The sequence below is a fragment of the Balaenoptera musculus genome, chromosome 17 (genome assembly GCF_009873245.2).
Source record: "Balaenoptera musculus isolate JJ_BM4_2016_0621 chromosome 17, mBalMus1.pri.v3, whole genome shotgun sequence".
Lineage (NCBI taxonomy): Eukaryota > Metazoa > Chordata > Mammalia > Artiodactyla > Balaenopteridae > Balaenoptera > Balaenoptera musculus.
The window spans coordinates 64,360,478-64,380,621 of record NC_045801.1 but is presented as its reverse complement, the minus strand read 5'-3'; positions in this window follow the sequence as shown (position 1 = coordinate 64,380,621).

Sequence of the window (20,144 nt, the reverse complement as noted above, 5' to 3'; positions counted from 1 at the left end):
CTATATTCATCAGTGATATTGGTCTGTAATTTTGTTTTTTTGTAGTATCTTTGTCTGGTTTTGGTATCAGGGTGATGGTGGCCTCATAGAATGAGTTTGGGAGTGTTCCTTCTTCTTCAATTTTTTGGAAGAGTTTGAGAAGGATGGGTGTTAGCTCTTCTCTAAATGTTTGATAGAATTCGCCTGTGAAGCCATTTCGTCCTGGACTTTTGTTTGTTGGAAGATTTTTAATCACGGTTTCAATTTCATTACTTGTGACTGGTCTCTTCATATTTTCTATTTCTTCCTGGTTCAGTCTTGGAAGGTTATACCTTTCTAAGAATTTGTCCATTTCTTCCAGGTTGTCCATTTTATTGGCATAGAGTTGCTTGTAGTAGTCTCTTAGGATGCTTTGTATTTCTGTGGTGTCTGGTGTAACTTCTCCTTTTTCACTTGTAATTTTATTGATTTGAGTCCTCTCTTTTTCTTGATGAGTCTGGCTAAAGGTTTATCAATTTTGTTTATCTTCTCAAAGAACCAGCTTTTAGTTTTATTGATCTTTGCTATTGTTTTCTTTGTTTCTATTTCATTTATTTCTGCTCTGATCTTTATGATTTCTTTCCTTCTGCTAATTTTGGGTTTTGTTTGCTCTTCTTTCTTTAGTTCCTTTAGGTGTAAGGTTAGATTGCTTATTTGAGATTTTTCTTGTTTCTTGAGGTAGGCTTTTATTGCTATAAACTTCCTCCTTAGAACTGCTTTTGCTGCATCCCATACGTTTTGGATCGTCATGTTTTCATTGTCATTTGTCTCTAGGTATTTTTTGATTTCCTCTTTGATTTCTTCAGTGACCTCTTGGTTATTTAGTAACGTATTGTTTAGCCTCCAGGTGTTTGTGTTTTTTACGTTTTTTTCCCCTGTAATTGATTTCTCATTTCATAGCATTGTGGTTAGAAAAGATGCTTGATATGATTTCAATTTTCTTAAATTTACTGAGGCTTGATTTGTGACCCAAGATGCGATCTATCCTGGAGAATGTTCCATGCACATTTGAGAAGAAAGTGTAATCAGCTGTTTCTGGATGGAATGTCCTATAAATATCAATTAAATCTATCTGGTCTACTGTGTCATTTAAAGCTTGTGCTTCCTTATTAATCTTCTGTTTGGATGATCTGTCCATTGGTGTAAGTGAGGTGTTAAAAGTCCTGCACTATTATAGCTGTTAGCAGTTGCCTTATGTATTGAGGTGTTCCTATGTTGGGTGCATATATATTTATAACTGTTATATCTTCTTCTTGTATTGATCCCTTGATCATTATGTAGTGTCCTTCCTCGTGTCTTGTAACATTCTTTATTTTAAAGTCTATTTTATCTGATATGAGTATTGCTACTCCAACTTTCTTTTGATTTCCATTTGCACGGAATATCTTTTTCCATCCCCTCACTTTCAGTCTGTATGCATCCCTAGGTCTGAAGTGGGTCTCTTGTAGACAGCATATATACGGGTCTTGTTTTTGTATCCATTCAGCGAGCCTGTGTCTTTTGGTTGGAGCATTTAATTCATTCACATTTAAGGTAATTATCAATATGTTTATTCCTATGACCATTTTCTTAATTGTTTTGGGTTTGTTTTTGTAGGTCCTTTTCTTCTCTTGTGTTTCCCACTTAGAGAAGTTCCTTTAGCATTTGTTGTAGAGCTGGTTTGGTGGTGCTGAATTCTCTTAGCTTTTGCTTGTCTGTAAAGCTTTTGATTTCTCCATCGAATCTGAATGAGCTCCTTGCGGGGTAGACTAATCTTGGTTGTAGGTTCTTCCCTTTCATCACTTCAAATATGTCATGCCACTCCCTTCTGGGTTGTAGAGTTTCTGCTGAGAAATCAGCTGTTAATCTTATGGGAGTTCCCTTGTATGTTATTTGTCATTTTTCCCTAGCTGCTTTCAATAATTTTTCTTTGTCTTTAATTTTTGCCAATTTGATTACTATGTGTCTTGGCGTGTTTCTCCTTGGGTTTATCCTGTATGGGACTCTCTGCGCTTCCTAGACTTGGGTGGCTATTTCCTCTCCCATGTTAGGGAAGTTTTCGACTATAATCTCTTCAAATATTTTCTCGGGTCCTTTCTCTCTCTCTTCTCCTTCTGGGACCCCTATAAGGTGAATGTTGTTGCGTTTAATGTTGTCCCAGAGGTCTCTTAGGCTGTCTTCATTTCTTTTCATTCTTTCTTCTTTATTCTGTTCTGCAGCAGTGAATTCCACCATTCTGTCTTCCAGGTCACTTATCCATTCTTCTGCCTCAGTTATTCTGTGATTGATTCCTTCTAGTGTAGTTTTCATTTCAGTTATTGTATTGTTCATCTCTGTTTGTTTGTTCTTTAATTCTTCTAGGTCTTTGTTAAACATTTCTTGCATCTTCTCGATCTTTGCCTACATTCTTTTTCCAAGGTCCTGGATCATCTTAACTATCATTATAATGAATTCTTTTTCTGGAAGGTTGCCTATCTCCACTTCATTTAGTTGTTTTTCTGGGGTTTTATCTTGTTCCTTCATCTAGTACATAGCCCTCTGCCTTTTCATCTTGTCTATCTTTCTGTGAATGTGGTTTTTGTTCCACAGGCTCCAGGACAGTAGTTCTTCTTGCTTCTGCTGTCTCTAAACTCATTTTTTGATTCATTCAATCAACAAATATTTATTGCATGAAAAGTGAAGTCATATTTTATCTCAAGGAGTTTTTGGTTTGGTAGGAAAGGAAATCAGTTCACATCAATATATAAAATATTAGGCAACCTACTTTCAGTGCCTGATAGTACAGGTTGGCTCTCTCAACACCACGATTCCCAATCCACTTGTCTTTGTTTTCCTCATCTATCATAAAAACTTGAAAGCCAAATGCTTGATTTTGCAGTTAGGGTGGCCTTATGACACAGTCTTCTCCAAAATGATGCTGGGCAGAAGACCTAAATAGACATTTTTCCAAAGAAGATATACAGATTGGCAACAAACACATGCAAAGATGCTCAACATCACTAATCATTAGAGAAATGCAAATCCAAACTACAACGAGGTATCATCTCACACCAGTCAGAATGGTCATCATCAAAAAATCTACAAACAGTAAATGCTGGAGAGGGTGTAGAGAAAAGGGAACCCTCTTGCACTGTTGGTAGGAATGTAAATTGATACAGCCAGTATGGAGAACAGTATGGAGGTTCCTTAAAAAACTAAAAATAGAACTACCATACAACCCAGCAATCCCACTACTGGGTGTATACCCTGAGAAAACCATGATTCAAAAAGAGTCATGTACCGCAATGTTCATTGCAGCTCTATTTACAATAGCCAGGACATGGAAGCAACCTGTATCCATCGACAGATGAATGGATAAAGAAGATGTGGCACATATATACAATGGAACATTACTCAGCCATAAAAAGAAACTAAATTGAGTTATTTGTAGTGAGGTGGATGGACCTAGAGTCTTTCCTACAGAGTGAAGTAAGTCAGAAAGAGAAAAACAAATACCGTATGCTAACACATATATATGGAATCAAAAAAATAAATAAAAGGTTCTGAAGAACCTAGGGCCAGGACAGGAATAAAGACACAGATGTAGAGAATGGACTTGAGGACACAAGGAGGGGGAAGGGTAAGCTGGGACGAAGTGAGAGAGTGGCACTGACATATATACACTACCAAATGTAAAATAGGTAGGTAGGGGGAAGCAGCCACATAGGGAGATCAGCTCGGTGTTTTGTCACCACCTAGAGGGGTGGGATAGTGAGGGTGTGAGGGAGATGCAAGAGGGAGGGGATACGGGGATGTATGTATATGTATAGCTGATTCACTTTGTTATAAAGCAGAAACTAATACACCATTGTAAAGCAATTATACTCCAATAAACATGTTTAAAAAAAAAAAGAAGAGAAAGGAGGAATCTGCAAAGCCTTTAGGGGGAGGGAGGAGTGGCATTTATTTATATAACTTGAATTCTTATCTCTTCTATTAGATGAAAAATCTCTTTGAGAAAAGCAAATGTGTCTTATCTATCTTTGTATGCTTATGCCTAGTAATTAGAACAGTCTTCAGCATATATAAGGTTCTCATAAGTGTAAGTTAAATAAATGAATGTTTGTATTCTTTCATTCATATTAAACATAACAAAAAATACCAAAAAATTGTGTCATCTAGTTAAATTCTCTAAACCAGTGTGACCATACATTTTTGTTCACACAATTCCATTAGTATATGGAATTTACAATATATACAAATATATATAGGTAATACACAAATATATATAGGTAAATACTTACATTAACACATTATGCATATCACAAAATACACCAAATAAGGAGTTAAAAGAATGAGATAAAAATAAATATGATAAACATTATGATTCCCTCCCCCCACCCCCACCTCAGTGGATCAAGGTTAACAAACCATCTGGGGACATGCCTTTTGTATAGATCCACTTGGGGAACACCACTCCAAATTAGAGTATCATAGAACTATTTTAAGGCCAAGGAGCAATTGATGAGTCATGTAAATTATTATCAAGATCTCAAATCACACTATTAATCATTTCATATCATTTCCTTCTAAGTTTTCCAGGTTTTATAGCTGTAAGAATTGGTGCACAATGGCTAAAAATAAACTGAGACTTCTAGGAATGCAACCAACTAATGTCACCTCCATTTACTCTGAAATGAAATAGAATGCATGTAGGAAACATTCACTGAGTCTATACTGTGCTCTAGACTCTGTGTTAGGTGCTGGAAATATAAACATTAATTGTCCCAACTCTTCAGGAACTCACTGTTCATTGGGGAAAGAGGCAAATGAATGGATGAAGCACCATAGTTTCTGTGATAGAAGCTTGTCTCCACACAATGGAGCCATGAAGGAGCAATTCCAGCAAAAGTTTCATAAAAGTCAGTGACATGAGCTGTCAAGGTCATTAAAATGGGGTTTGCATTTTCATTCACTAGTTTCTGCCAAGTAAAACATCCTTTATATTTTATTAACTAATAATCAATTTCTACTCAACTTACCTTTTACTATGAATAAAATGTTTGAATTAACTGTTTTAATAACAGAGTTATCTCTGGCCTAGACGTGTCATTAAAAGTTGTCTTGGAAGCACACAGCTGATTTTTGGCATAACAGTTTGCATAGCACAGGTCAGTCTTGGAGTCAGCAGGGATTTATTTCAGAAGTAGAAAATGGCCCTTATTCTAGGTATAAGGAATAAGGAATACCCTTCCTTATTCTAGGGTGGTTTTATAAAACATCTCACCCTAGAGACCACAGCATGGCTCCTAAAAATATTATTGAAATAAAAGTCTAGGTTAGTAATTTTAAAAAATATTTTAGTAATCTTAGAAATGAAAGTATATTTGCATAACTTTCTTTTTTAGGAAAGATAAAATACGTGTATTAAAATAATAAAGTTGTTTTATTTTATGCTCCACAGAAGAAGAGAGTTGATGAGAAAAATTCTTAGAAGAAAATTAATCCTTCCCTTGATTCTAGCCATTGAGACCCTCCCCTACCCCACCCAGTCCCAGTTATTCCTATGATGGTTTCTATACACAGTACGTCCCCTTTTTTAGATCTTGGGAGGCACAAGGCTCTTTCGCTTTAAGTCCTTTGACTTCCATCCCCTCCTCCATCCCTCAACCAACCCCCAGTGAGTTTTCATTCAACACCTCCAAGAGCAAATGAGTCTCTTCTATCTAAAACTGTCTAGACAGATACAAGGGGGCAGGGAGAGTACCAGACCACTTTTTTTTTTTTTAGCATGGAAATTGAGGCTGTATTAACTTACTCCATACCAGTTCATACTAAAGAGTTTTAAAATGGTTAATGTAAATCCACTTATTTAAGTAAAACTGTAGTGCTGAGTTGTCCACTATCTGGTGGTGTCTGAACGTTATGAACATCGTGTTAGCAGGAATCATCTCATATTTGGCTCGTGATGAAGATCTTGATGCTTAAATTTGTCCCTTCACAAAGCCCTCAAGGATAGGCACACTTCTGTTATTGGGGGCCTACTGAAAGCAGAAAGCCCAATTATTACATTCCTGTATTTTAGCTGAAATGTAGGCTTTGTTTTCACCTTCCTGACAGTTTTTCAGCTTCGGCAAGATTTTCATAGTAATTTTTATTCACAAAGAGAGTGACAAGGATTCCTCTCAGCTCGATTATTAGTGGACAAATAGATGACCTTGGAAACTGGCAATCTGCATCTCCTCCTGAGGATGTCAGCTGGATAATGAAGGAATATGTTCCAGGGTTCAGAAGTGACTGTTTTCTGCATGTGTGCATGCATGTGTGTGCGTGTGTGAGATGCTACGTGTATTAGTGTGTTGCTGTGTGTGTTACTGTGTGTTAGTGTATTTGTGTATTCATGTGTATTGGTGTATTAGTATGTGTGCCAATGTGTATGTTGGTGTGTTAGTGTGTGTGTATTAGTGTATGTATGTGTTAGTGTGTATGAGTGCCTGTGTGTCACTGTATGTTTTGGTGTCCATGTTCGTGTGTGTTGGTATGTGTGTTAGTGTGTGTATTAGTATGTATATTGTGTATGTCAAGATGTGTGTGTGTGTGTTGGGGGGTGTGTGTGTGTGTTGCAAAAACACGGGCAAGGATAAACCGACAAGTGGGAATAGGAAACTTGGTGAGCATATTAATCAAGAAAGGCTGTGTTCTGTTTGTTTGTTTTCCATGAAAATGCTAGCTGGGCCTATTCAATAAAGTACTGGGGCAAAGAAAAAGTTGGGAGGAGGAATAAATTGAAAGGGATCAAGAGTGAGGAAAGAGAGTGAGATCTAGACAGGAAGGTAGAAAGAGAAAGAAATCAGAAGAGGCTGAAAAGGTAGCACCATGACCTGAGCCCGTGGATGCCCTTGGCTTCCCCACAGAATTATCACCAAGGAGAGCATGAGGAAAACGATGAAAGGTCAAGTTCAACCACATGGGCTGAAATCCATCTCACCTGGGTTCTGCTTTGTTCTCTTTTTGAGGAATGTTAATGATCAGTCCGATTGAAGGACAGAGTGGAGGCCAAGACAGCTGAAAAGTTCTAAGCTGGTGGTGACTTCCCGGAAATGGACAACGTCATCCTGTCAATGCAGCATTGGCCCCAGAAACAACAGGAGAGCTGCCTCCCTCTGGGATTAATTCTTTCTGTGTGTGGGGAGTGCGGGCAGAGAACAATAGAGGAAAAGAGAGGCGTAATTTCCACATAGAGTGAAAGCCTTTGGAGCTGTTGAATAGTCCTACCCGTTTTCATGTTGAGATTTTACTAAAGGCATTTTATTATGATTACTAGTAAAACTTTAGTCATATTATTTATCTACACACACACACACACAAAACTATCCAAGAACCTTGCCTTTCAAAACAAAATTTTTATTGCATTTAAAAATAAGGGAAGTTAAAAAAATAAATAAGGAACATGTTTGTAGAGATAAATGTTCATCGCAAACATGAACATGAACATGAAAATGTGGTTTGGACTAAAGTCACGAGTAACATAATTAACAACAACAACAACAACAACAACAAAACCACTAAAGGATTTGTGAGAACTGAAACAAAACCCAAAAGGCATCCTATGGGTGATGGGCTTTCCGATTCCCCCATTCCTCGTGCTCAGCCCCCACGTCAATCATTTCCCTCCCAGTGGTCACTAACCTGGCTATTTGTCTGTTTCCACACTAATGCATCACAAAACATCATGCCCACTTGCCTGGAAAAGATAATATCTCACACATATGGGGCCTGCCTTTGATCTCTGTGGTCGAGCTAGAGGTCAGAGGCCTGCCTTCTCCAGACCCTTACTTCAAATGATTCCTTTCATTTACTGAGAAACCAAACGTTAGCAGGGCAAAGGCAGGAAAAATAAAAGCCGTGATTTAATAGCAATTTATGTGTTTGGCCTATCTCAGTTTGGGTTTTATTCTCTTTGGGTCACATGTAATTCGTCATTCCTCACCGTTCCCCTGTCCTCCCTCCCCCACCATTTGTTTATTTTGGGCCCTCAGACCGATTGGCACTCTAAGGGATGCTCTTACATCCTCTTCCTCAACTTGTGGGGCACCATTCTGTCCTTCTAAAACGTAGCATTCAGAGACTTAACTCACTATCTCTTGTTAATAGGAAGAAAATATTATAAGTTATAAGGCACAATTATGGAGCGGACTCTGGTAAATTTAGTGTTTTAAATGGTGAAAATAAATGGCTTTTGAAACTCATATGATTCATTGAGGGAATGTTATTTTTGCACACAAATGGGGAAAGGAGGTAGATGAAGGAAGTTGGACCCAAAATTGGAGTGGAATTTAGACATGAAAAGTATTTTATAATATTTTCTCTTTTGTGAATAAAACAAAAATGATCGTATCTCAGGGTGTAGCAGATTTTAAAAGTATGAATTTTCACGTAAGTTATAATCAGTTATTGATAATTTGCAAGGTCATTAATGATAATCACAGTGCAGAACTTCCTAATAACGTGGAATGTTCACATTTATTGAGGGCGTCCCATGTGAACCATGCACTGAGTAGGGTGCTTAGTCACCTTTATTTCCAATCATCCTCAAAATAAGCCTATGAGGCAGATGTTATTCCCATTTGAAAGATGACAAGCAGTCAATCAGTGAGTAGCAAAGAAAAAGCAAACCCCTTTGATTCCTCTGGAATTATCAGTTCCCCTAATGAGATTTACTGGAATGGATGTGTTTTACTAAAAAAAAAAAAATTGAAAATACTCTACTATGCTCTTACAAAGGAAGGACTGGAGAGTTCAATTCAGTATTGCCATGCTTATATCATGGCAGCTCACCGCTTTCCCTGCCGTGAATGCAGGCAGCCTCACCAAGAGTTCTGGAGTCAAAGAACAGGGAATCCCAAAGCCAATGTTAGCCATGTTCCATGGTCAAGTTATGGAACCGCCCTGGGCCCCAGTTTCTCTGTAATGTGGATATAAAGAGAGTACCTACTTCATGGGGCTGTTATGAAGACTGAGATGACACATGTGAAACCCTAGTTTACTGCTTTCTGTATTCCAATATATGTGTGCATGTGTGTGTCCCATATATATACCAACATATATACATATATGAGGGGCAGGCAGGGAAACAGAGAGAAACTTGGAGACTGACTGTTGTGCCTGACGATGGATGGCACTGTTCAGTGAAAGCTGAGACTCATGCAGACACAGCAGATGTGTGATATGACAATCAAGACTTTTGCCGCTCAAAAAGGTATAGTGGGAAAAAATTCCTCAAAAATTAAAACTAGGACTACCATATGATCCAACAATTCCACTCCTGGGTACTTATCCAAAGAAACAGAAACACTAATTAGAAACCATATATGCACCCTGATGTCCATTGCAGCATTATTTACAATAGCCAAGATATGGAAGCAACCCAAGTGTCCATCAACAGACGAATGGATAAAGAAGATGTGGTATATATATATATATACAGTGGAATATTATTTAGCCATAAAAAAGAATGAAATCTTGCCATTTGTGACAACATGGGTAGACCTAGAGGGTATTATGCTAAGTGAAATAAGTCAGACAGAGAAAGACAAATACTGTATGATCTCCCTTACATGTGGAATCTAAAAATCAAAACAAATGAACAAACATAACAAAACAGAAACAGAATTATAGATACCAGAGGAGAGAGGGGTAGAGGGAAGAAAGAAATAGGTGAGGGGGATTAAGAGATACAAACTTTCAGTTGCAAAATAAATGTCACCAGTCTGAAATGTACAGTGTGGGGAATATAGTCAGTGACTAATATCTTTGTGGTGACACATCATAACTAGACTTATCCGGTAATCATCTTGAAATGTATAGAAAAAGTCACCATGTTGTATAACGGGAACTAACATAATATTGCAGGTCAATTATACTTCAAAAACAAACAAACAAACTCAGAAAAAGAGATCAGATTTGCGGGGGGTGAGGGGAGGGGGAACTGAGAAAAAAAAGGTACGGGAGAAAAAGTTGGATTGTTGAACATTATACAGTGATTAGCTTATGGAAACTTGGAAAAGAAGAACACAAGACCTCTACGTATATTATTGCCTGACTATTAAAGAACAAACATGGACTTCAGTTAATCTGGTCTGAGCAGCTTTCTATAGGCAGTAGGAGGGCAAAGGTACTGTCCCGGGGATGTTGCCTGGAGCTTGGGAAGTCTGTTGAGGACAAAGTCAGGCTACTGTAGTACCTGCTCAATTTTCTGTCAATAAAAGGGCAGGTGGTGTGGCAGTTAAGAGCCTGGACTTTGGAGCCAGGTAGCCTTGGTTCAAATACCAGCCCTGCCAATTATGAGCTGTGGGACCTTGAGTAAGGCCAGCATCTCCACTTCCCCACTGGTACAGCACACAATCGTGTGAGGGTTACATGAGTTCACGTATCGATATGTGAAGTACTTGGAGCACTGCCTGGCACAATGTCGAGATTCAAGGGATGCTGTCTGTATAGAGACCAGGTGTCAGGCTGGGCGGATGCATCTCAGTGCTAGGGGCCACCTACAATGTTTTTCAAAGCTTCCTCTCATAATCTACTAGAACTTTATTAACAAGAAAAGATGCAGAATTGAGAAGGGATGACATGAGCCTTCAAGAGGCCTCTAGTGTCTGATTCATTCGTTGTTCGGTTCTGAGAGAGTACACCACGCCTTACACCAACCAGGGTATCATTTGCTTCCTCTGATCCTGAGTAAAAACATTTATGATCCAGGAATCACCTAACCGCTGAGGAGAAAAGACTCTAGTGATTCTGTCTGACTGAGAGAGCAGGAAGATTATAGATGTTCAAGAAACAGGAGTTGGTTGGGAGCCAATGTCCATTTTTACTGGATGGTTCCATGAAAGTATGAAATTTAGAAGGATTTTGAAGGATGGATTGGAACTTGAAGCTAATCTAAGAGAGAACCTTCCATCACAAGATGACCACGGAGCATGGGAAACAAAGGACACCATTTGTTAGCACTGTATCGCCTTGATGTGTTCATTCAGCAGTATCTACACTCATTTGACAGATTTGGGAAAGGAAAACCTTCATGATGATAGATTTTAAACGGTAGTTTCTCCCTTCACCCCGAAATGGGTGAATTCCCTATTTGGGAAAGCTCATTGCAGACACCTTAGAGGAGAGGGCAATTACACACTTAGCCTCAGGTTTTCCTAGAGTTAGAGGGAAAAAGAAACCGCAACAGAGATGTAGATATTAGGTAAAGAATTTAATTATTCATTGGAATTCGAGAAGCAGGGTCTGGGGCGGCTGACACAGGGAAAGCTGGTCCCTCCCCAGGTCCCCATTAGGGCAGCTGAATTCTGTTTCTCAGGTGTGCATTCCACAGCTGGAAATGCTGCGAAAAAGGGATTAGCCCCGCAGCACCTGTGATAGTCTAAGCTTGGGCTTAGACTTGGAACACATGAAGATAAGCTTTTCCAGGAAGGAATCCTTACTTTTGACTTGTTTGAGTGGAACCCAATGCTGTTTTCCCTTGCTTTTCACTTACCAGTGAGCCATCTTTCTCTTTTGTTTTTAAAGAAACTTTCTTGGGGTCTCAAGCTGAACCCCATCCTGATTCACTCATACTCACTCATCTCCTCACTTACAATAGTCTGAGGTCCTGAAAACCTGGATCACTTACCCACCTGCTAGTCGTTAAAACAATTACATGGTTAGGAGCTCACAAACAAAGCGATTCATAATGGACCCCGGTCCTATTTCCTCCTGGTCCCCTACGTAGGCGGATGAATTACGTCCTTGTCCCCTCCAGAACCGGTGTCTCTGGAACAATGGCACACACATAAGAGTGCAGAGGGGGGAGTCTTTTTTACTGCTCCTGTCTGGACACCCATCTTGCAAACCCCTCACCTCACAGTAAGCTCTCCCTCCCAGGTTGTCATTATAATTTACTTAGAAAATCCTGTACTTGTTTTTTTGCTCCATGGCATGTAAATGAATTTTAGTTCATTAATTCAGTATTTAGCACATGTTCATTGAGTGCTTACCGTCCTCGGTGTTAGGGTACAGCAGTCCCCAGGGAAAGCTCTTGACCTTCCGGAGCGGACGTTCTCGGGGCTGTGTGGTCTGGGTGCAGCAGTGCTTTGCAAGTTAGACGGAAAGCTTTCCTAGGGTAAACAGGATGCTTTTCTAGTCTTATTTTTAGCAACAGTGTGAATTTTCATAGCAACAATATTTGTACTCACTTCATAACTTGTAAAGAATTCTGGTCCTGGCATTCCATTTTGTTTCTCCCAGTGGAAGGCACTGTCTCCGCTGGGGCTGGCATTTTGTGACAAGAGGTAGTCTACCTTCTCTTTCTCAGAAATCCTCAGACCGTCCCGTGGTATAACAGAGAGTGTGGCTCCTATAAATTCACTTTAAAAAAAATCATTTCTTACAATAAGTCATGCTGGAATAAAACATTAAAATGTGCACAGCAGAGTATAAATATTAAATTCAGAAAACAGGAAAAGGTAACCTTCTGGCCAAGGAAGGGGTGGCAGGGGGGGTGCGGTGCAGAGGGGGGTTAAGCCCCTTTGCACAAAGGAATCCTGGGAGCTGCCTTTCCAGTGTAGCTTCAACTAGGAAGTTGATCTTCTTACTCCCCCCTCCCCAGTGCAGGTCACTGTGGCTCAGAAGAGAGGCTTCTGGAAGAAAAGGCTGGGGACCCAAGAAAATAGTGAGAGCACAGGGCATTTTTTGGAGCTTGGGGTATGGCAGCCCTTTTTAATAGAGCTGATGAATTCATTCCATTTAACAAACAGGAGCCAAGCATCTTCTCTGTGATAGGCCTTGTGCCAGATGCAGTGTGACGGGTGGGCTGGGGAGTGAGGACTGTAAGTAGGGAAATAACTGATTTTTTTTTTTTTGCTGTGTATAATTATTTTTTTAATTGAAGTATAGTCAACTTACAATATTATATTAGTTTCAGATGTACAACATATTTATTTGATATTTTATAGATATTTCATATAAAATTATTGTAAAATACTGGCTATATTCCCTGTGCTGTACATTACATCCTTGTATCTTATTTATTTTACACCTAGTACTTTTTACCTCTTAATCCCCTTCCCCTATCTTGCCCCTCCCCCCCCCACTCCTCTCCCCACAGGTAACCACTAGTTTGTTCTCTGTGAGTCTGTTTCTGTTTTGTTATATTTGTTTGCTCTTTTTTTAGGTTCCACATAGAAGTGAAAACATATGATTGACTTTTAATTTCAAGTGTGAACTTGGTACGGTTGTAGATACAAAACTGAGAATTAACATCCAATAGTTACAAGGGTCCTGATACAAGGAAACAAGAATCCCAATGTGTCCCAGGGTGACCAAGAGCAGTTAGTAACACAAATAAGAGGAGAAAAACGGTGAGGGAGGGTGTTAAGAAAACGCTGGTGTTAACTAGAATAGAGACAACTGTCGGCAGCGAGATTCAACCGATTCCTGTTGAAGAGGAATAGAAATCCATATAAAAACACTATCCCATATAATATGTTGTGCATGGTTACGTTTAAATTAATTGTATAATGAGCTGTGTTCATTTAGGCAACAGATATGTATCAAGCATTAATACAAATATTTCCCACCCCAGGGAATCATTAGAATCACTTGGGAAGATTTTTATACCCAGAGCCCTCACCACAGACCAAACAAATCCAGTGGTGGGGTACATACACTAGTATTGCTTTAAAAGCTCACTCAGTGACTTGGATGTACATTCAAGGATTGAGAACCTTTGGCCTAGTGTGGTGGTTCTCAAACCTGGCTGCACGTTACACCACCTGGAGAGCTTTTAGAATGTACTGATTCCGGGTACCAACACTGACCAATTAAATCTGACTCTAGCAGGATAGGACCTGGACATCAGTACTTAAAATCTCCCCAGGTGATTCTCATGTTCAGCCATGGTTTTGAACCAACCGATACGAGCCACTCCTGTTAGGTACTTGTAAACAGAGAACAAAGCTGGAGAACAAATATAACATCATCCCTGTCCTCCTAGAACTTCAGATTTAATGAGAAATAGAGGCAAAGAACATGTTACAAACAAGCAAATTATGATAAACTAAGCTAAGTATGGTGATGAAAACCAAAAGATGGCAATAATTGGAAATTATGGTGGAGCGTGAGGGAATGATCAAAATTCGGCAGAATGGTCAGAGAGGTGACATTTAACTTGGAAATTAAAGGAAGACAAAGAGTTAGTCTTTGGAACTGGAGGAGAGAGGTGGGAGAAGGAATAAGGAATAGATATTTCTAGGTAATCCAAACAACACATGCAAGGGCCCTGGGGTGACATGTTCAAGGAAGGCTTCTGCCTGGCAGGGAATAAAGACAGGAACAAGTGATATGAGATGACCTGGAGAAGCTAGGCAGGGGCTGCGTCATGCCATGCTGAAGAAGTTGTATTTCACTTTAAGCTTAATAGAATCTATCAAAGCCTTTTAAGCAGGGATGTGAGATGCTTCCATTAGTTTTTTCAAAGGTCAGGCAAGGGATGAGAGAGGCTTGGATGAGGGTGATGCAGTGGAGATGCAGAAAGATACCTCCTACTGGCTGGTAATTGCATGTGATTGTAAGTAACAGAGACCCAGGATAATGGTTATTTAATACAGAGATTCGGTTTTCTCTTACATAATGAGCATTCCAGGGCTGAAATGGCATCTCCTTCAGCTCTCACCTTCCCTAGAAAGTGCCTCCCTCCTCAGAGTAATCTCATGACTGCAGCATGGCTGATGCAGCCCAAGCCAGCATGCCTTCACTCCAGGCAGGGAAAGAGAGGCAGAGCAAATAGACTCCCCCTTTTTAAAAATCTTTACTGGAAGCCCCACCCCGTTATTCCACCTGCATCCTATTTACCAGGACCCTGGCTGCCGCCACCTGCCAGAGAGGCTGAAAAGTGGAGCTTTTCAGCTGAGCACATCACCACCTCCAACAAAATCAGAATTTTACTGAAAGGAAGAAGGGAAAAATTGATACTGGATGGACATTACTGAGTTCGAGATAGATTTGGAATTAGAATCACTAGACCTTGCTGAATTGGGATGGAGATTTGAGGGAAAGGGAGCAACCATGAGGGAGGCCACAGGGGACTGGGGAAGGCCATGGAGCAATAGATTAGGGAATCAAGTCCACCTCGGAAATGTCACATTTAAAATACCTGTGAGACAGCTACATGGGATTGTTAAGCAAGTGTGTGATTGAAAAAATAATTGAATCCAGAGAAATGGTATGGGCTGAAGGTACAAATTTGAGAGAATCTTATCTTACCAGATGAGAAATCTTGGACAAGTTATTGAATCATCTGTGTCTCTATTTCCCCATCTCTAAAATGGGAATAGCATCAATTCTTACCTCACCATATGATTTGAGTACAAACTGGGATTAAGACAAGTAAAATTTAGCCCATAGTAAGTACCAAAACCAATTCCTATGGTTATCCTATTGATAATGTTAGTTCAGGATGGTATTTACACAAACTCTTAGTTACAAAGGATATTTAATTCCACACTGAATAACAGATATTATTGTACTATAGTTTAAATTAAAAATCATGAAAAAATATTAATTAGAAACAATTCACAAGAAAAATGCTAATTGATGTAATAAACTAAAAAATGCATGCTTGAACATAAAAAAAATCTATTGTCCCTTCCTTCCCAGATATATCAATTCAATATTTCAAAACATAGAGGTACAAACTATTATTCCAGTATTCCAAGCTTCCAAAATAAGAAAAATAATCTTTTCATTATAAGGTTATAAGTTAGAGGTGAATATATATATACTAGGAGCAACAAACATTTTCAGCTCAGAATTTTTAATGACATTTCTCTCAAAGCAAAAGAAATATGAAATTATTGCCAAAATATTTCTAATATAGAAAAACACAAAAAAAGGATAAGGTACCTCATAGCCCATTACCCAGAGATTAACATTTTGGTATTTACACTTTCAGGTTTGTTTTCCCACATACGCACCATGTTTTGTATTTTTTTCTTAACAAACTAAACTTATATTATATACAATGTTTGGCAAACTATTTTCTCATAACAATATACAATGAATTTTTCTCGTCATTAAATATTCTTCTACAATATTATCAGTGTATATTTACATACCACAATATACTTAACCAATCACATTTTTGAACATTTAAAGTTTTATCCAATTTATTGCTTTATAAACCTACAATATCTATTCAATAACCTCTGAAGAATAATAATTCAGTAATTTTTGGTTTTATTCAAAATAAAATGTTTTGATTAATGAAATTCACAATGAGATAGTAGAAAGTTAATAGCTATAAAGATAATACAAGTTAAAGTTCAATGAATTTATAATTGTAGCAACCTGATGAAATACATTCTAAAACTGCCTCTCTGAAATTCTTAACACAATAAACTTCTTAAAAAATGAGCTCCTTTTAAGTTCGCTGCTGAGCTGGAGTTCAGATGCTTGGATTCTTAACTTTACTACTGATTCAGTTTTCTACCAATAGTTACCTCTGGATGTGATTTCCTCCCTGACTGGACACTTCAGAACTCTGAGGATCATATGTTGTCTCTCCCCTGTTGTACCACCCAGCCCAGTGACAAGCACTATATGCCTGAAAACTAAATAGGACTCAACTACGTGTACTAAGTTCCATCACTGAATATGTTTGTGATGTTTACTTTCTTCAAAACAAAGATGAGGGTTGAGGATATAGTACAAAGAAAATGATTAAAAATTTTCCTAGAAAACAATTCTCTAAATGGTGATGATAAAAGTGAGCCAAAGTTAAAACACAGCAACGAGGGAAAAGAAGTTACTGTGGAAAAGTGCTTTACGAGTTTATTTTAAAAGTTGTCTAAAGGAGACTAAAAAGCCATGCTAACTAAATGCAATGTGGGATTCTGGATTGGATCCTGGAACAGAAAAAAGGACATTATTGGAAAATCTGGTGAAATCTGACTAAAGTCTGTAGGTTAATAGTATTATACCAAAGTTAATTTTTTAAGTTTTGATAGCTGTACCATGGTTAATGCAAGGTGTTAACATTAGGGAAAGCTACAGAAAGCTGAATGAAGGGTATATGGAACTCTGGACTATTTTTGCAACTTTTCTCTAAGTCTAAAATTATTTTGAAATAAAAAGTTTAAAAATCTATAATGATAAACATAAATCCATAAAGCAACAACCAATGCCATTTTGGTCTCCTAAAATGTTAGAAGACCCAGGCAACATCTCATAATTATTTATTATGAAGCTTATTAAAACAAGGGAGAAATGCAAACATTGAAACAGCAAAGTACATGATGGAAATCATCATCAGATGTTTCAAAGTGTCCATATCTATTCAATTCCAGCTCAAAGTTACAATTAAAAAAAATTAATTCTGTACTACTGAGGCTATATCTAAAAATGGATGGTGAAGAGTTGCTTTATAATATTTTTGTCTGTTTAAGCTAACTTCTGACAATGTGACTTAGTTTCAGAGAGCCTAATAAATAGGAATCATTTTCTTCTTTTCTTCCAAATGCGTGAAAATAAAGTGCACAAACCTCAGTGAGTCTTGTTAGACTTAAATCTAGTCACATATACTTAAGAAAATGAAGTTTCCACATATAAATTCATATAAAAATTGATAAAGCAATGAGAAACATCTACATGATGGTTTATATGAAATACCCAAACTAACCATATAAAGATTATAATTCATTATGAACGTGTTACCTTTCTATCACTTTTATTAAATAGTTGTATTAAATTTTTTATTTAAAAAATCTTAAAGCGTTGAGTTTAGCAGTTTAAGTCTTGTATTTTGTGACGAGTCAGCCCAATTATACAAGTTTTATAAACTATTCTCAGCTGCCATACTGACCTAGTTTTTATATCTGGGAAGCAGTGTCATCTGATAAATGAGAATTTTTTTTAAAAGTTAGACCAATACTTATTAGAGTTTTGCAAAGCAAAAAAAAAAAAAAAAAATGTAGCTGACAATCATTTGCAATATTTTTCTTTTCAAAATGTATCTCTAGAACTCAATAATTACTTTCCATTAGTACAAATATAGTACCAAAATATTTTCAGAAACTGATAAATATAGAAGATTATAAGTCTTTACTCAAAATGTTCCTAAAATTCCGCAACCCTGCAAATGGATACTTACATTTTTTTTGATAAGCAAATGCATCTATCCCAACAATAAAGGAAATTGGAATTGTCTTGGCGATAGTCTCCCCAAACTAACTGGTATTGAAAAAGTAAAATTGCTCAAGGTTAATCAGCCTAATCTGAAGGAGAGGAAGTTTACCCTTCATTTCCCAACAGATTCTCTTTAATTTGGAAGCTACGTTGACAGGTGGCCTCAACACTCAGGGCATTGCAGACCACCTTGAAGGTCTCAGTGCCAGTAGCCTTTGAAGTCAGAATAATCAACAAGCCATTTGATACCCGATCATACGCAATGGCCCCACGGAGAAGGCCGTCTCTCAGGTAGACTGATTGTCTATCAAATACGAATAACTCGATACAGTTTGCTGAGCCAATTCATAGACTTAATGGAACTCTAAAGCAGAGATAAATGGGCATTACAAACTGATTTCCAGTGCTCTTACCTTCTATATGTGTTAATATATTTTCTTTCAAGTGTACATAAGCATCCACAAAAAATGATCCTTTACTAATAATGAAGGGAAGAAAAAATAGTTTGTAATTTATGGGCAGATAAAGCTCCCCCTCTTATTTTGGTACATGGTAAATTGTTTGATCAAATATTTTGAATAAGAGGTCATCTAAAGTCATGTACAGTACAAAGAAAAAAAAATTTTTTGCCATGATGTGTGAATAGATGGAGAAAAGAATTTCCATTCTTGGGAAGGAACTGATGTTTTCCTATCAGGACAAAATAAAATTTTCTCGACATTAAATGTTCTCTATGATGATGGTTATTAAGATTTCTATTTATCAAATCCAATTCCAATTGCAATTATTGAGGTCTTAGTGGGGTTTTGCCCTTAGTTGAGCAGGTAAATTCATGTTTTTACCTTAAGTTACCAACACTTCCTGTTCAATTGAGGAGTAATTTATAACTGCATTGTGTGCTCAGGAAAGGACCTAACACCATTTGCATGTATATTTGTGACACTGATATTGTCAATGTTCATATCAATTAAACTTAATACAATAGTTAATACAATATTCATATCAATTCAACTTAATACAATAGTTTCTGAGCCCCTCCTATATTTCACTCACTGGACCAGGTGCTGGGAAGGGTATTCCATGGATTGCAGTGGCTTTCCCACTAGTACTGACAAATGTCATAGGTAATCTCCCCAAAGTGAATGATGTGCTTGACATCCTTTACATGGCTGCAGTTCCCAGAAAACCATTTTCCTAGTTCACAGGAATGCTCGACCTTATGGAATTTGAAGAGGTTCCCATTAGCAGGGACAGCTCCCATGGTTCACTACATGCACTGGAAAAAAATAACTGCTGCTGTTAATCTGTACCTTACCTACCATACCTTCCCACCTCTTAAGAAGCTCAAATACAGTGAAGGAAGAGATGAAAATTAAACGGGTAAAAATAATTTTTTGAATATGAATCAGTAGCATTTGGAATGCTCCAAAACAACTGAAGCCCCATCTCTTTATGATGCCTAGATTCAATGACCATTTGCCTCGTCATTGGTGAACATTTGCCACCTGATAGCTGCCACATGGTGCTATGGCAGAGTTAAACACAGGCTCTGGAGTCAGGCCATGAATCAAGTTCCAACTCTGCCACTTACTGGTTGAGTGAACTTCAGCTGATTACTTGAGTTTTCAAAAGTCTCAGTTTCCTCATTAGCAAAACATGGGTAAAAATATACCTACCATATTCTCAGAGGCTCTCATGAAGATGAATGAGAGAGTGCATGTAAAGTGTTAGCACATAGCTGGAACAGAATCAATGTTCAATGTTGTGTAGCTTCTGTTTTTATTTGGGAATGTTGTTCAAGTTTTCCTCAGAGCTACTTGGCAAAGCACATAGTATTTTTCAAGGCCCTCAGCTTCTGTACTTCTTGCTGTTCTTGTTTAGCTATTAAAGCACTATTGTTCTTTTTCCCCTCCCATGATACCCTAACTTCCAGAACTCAGAAA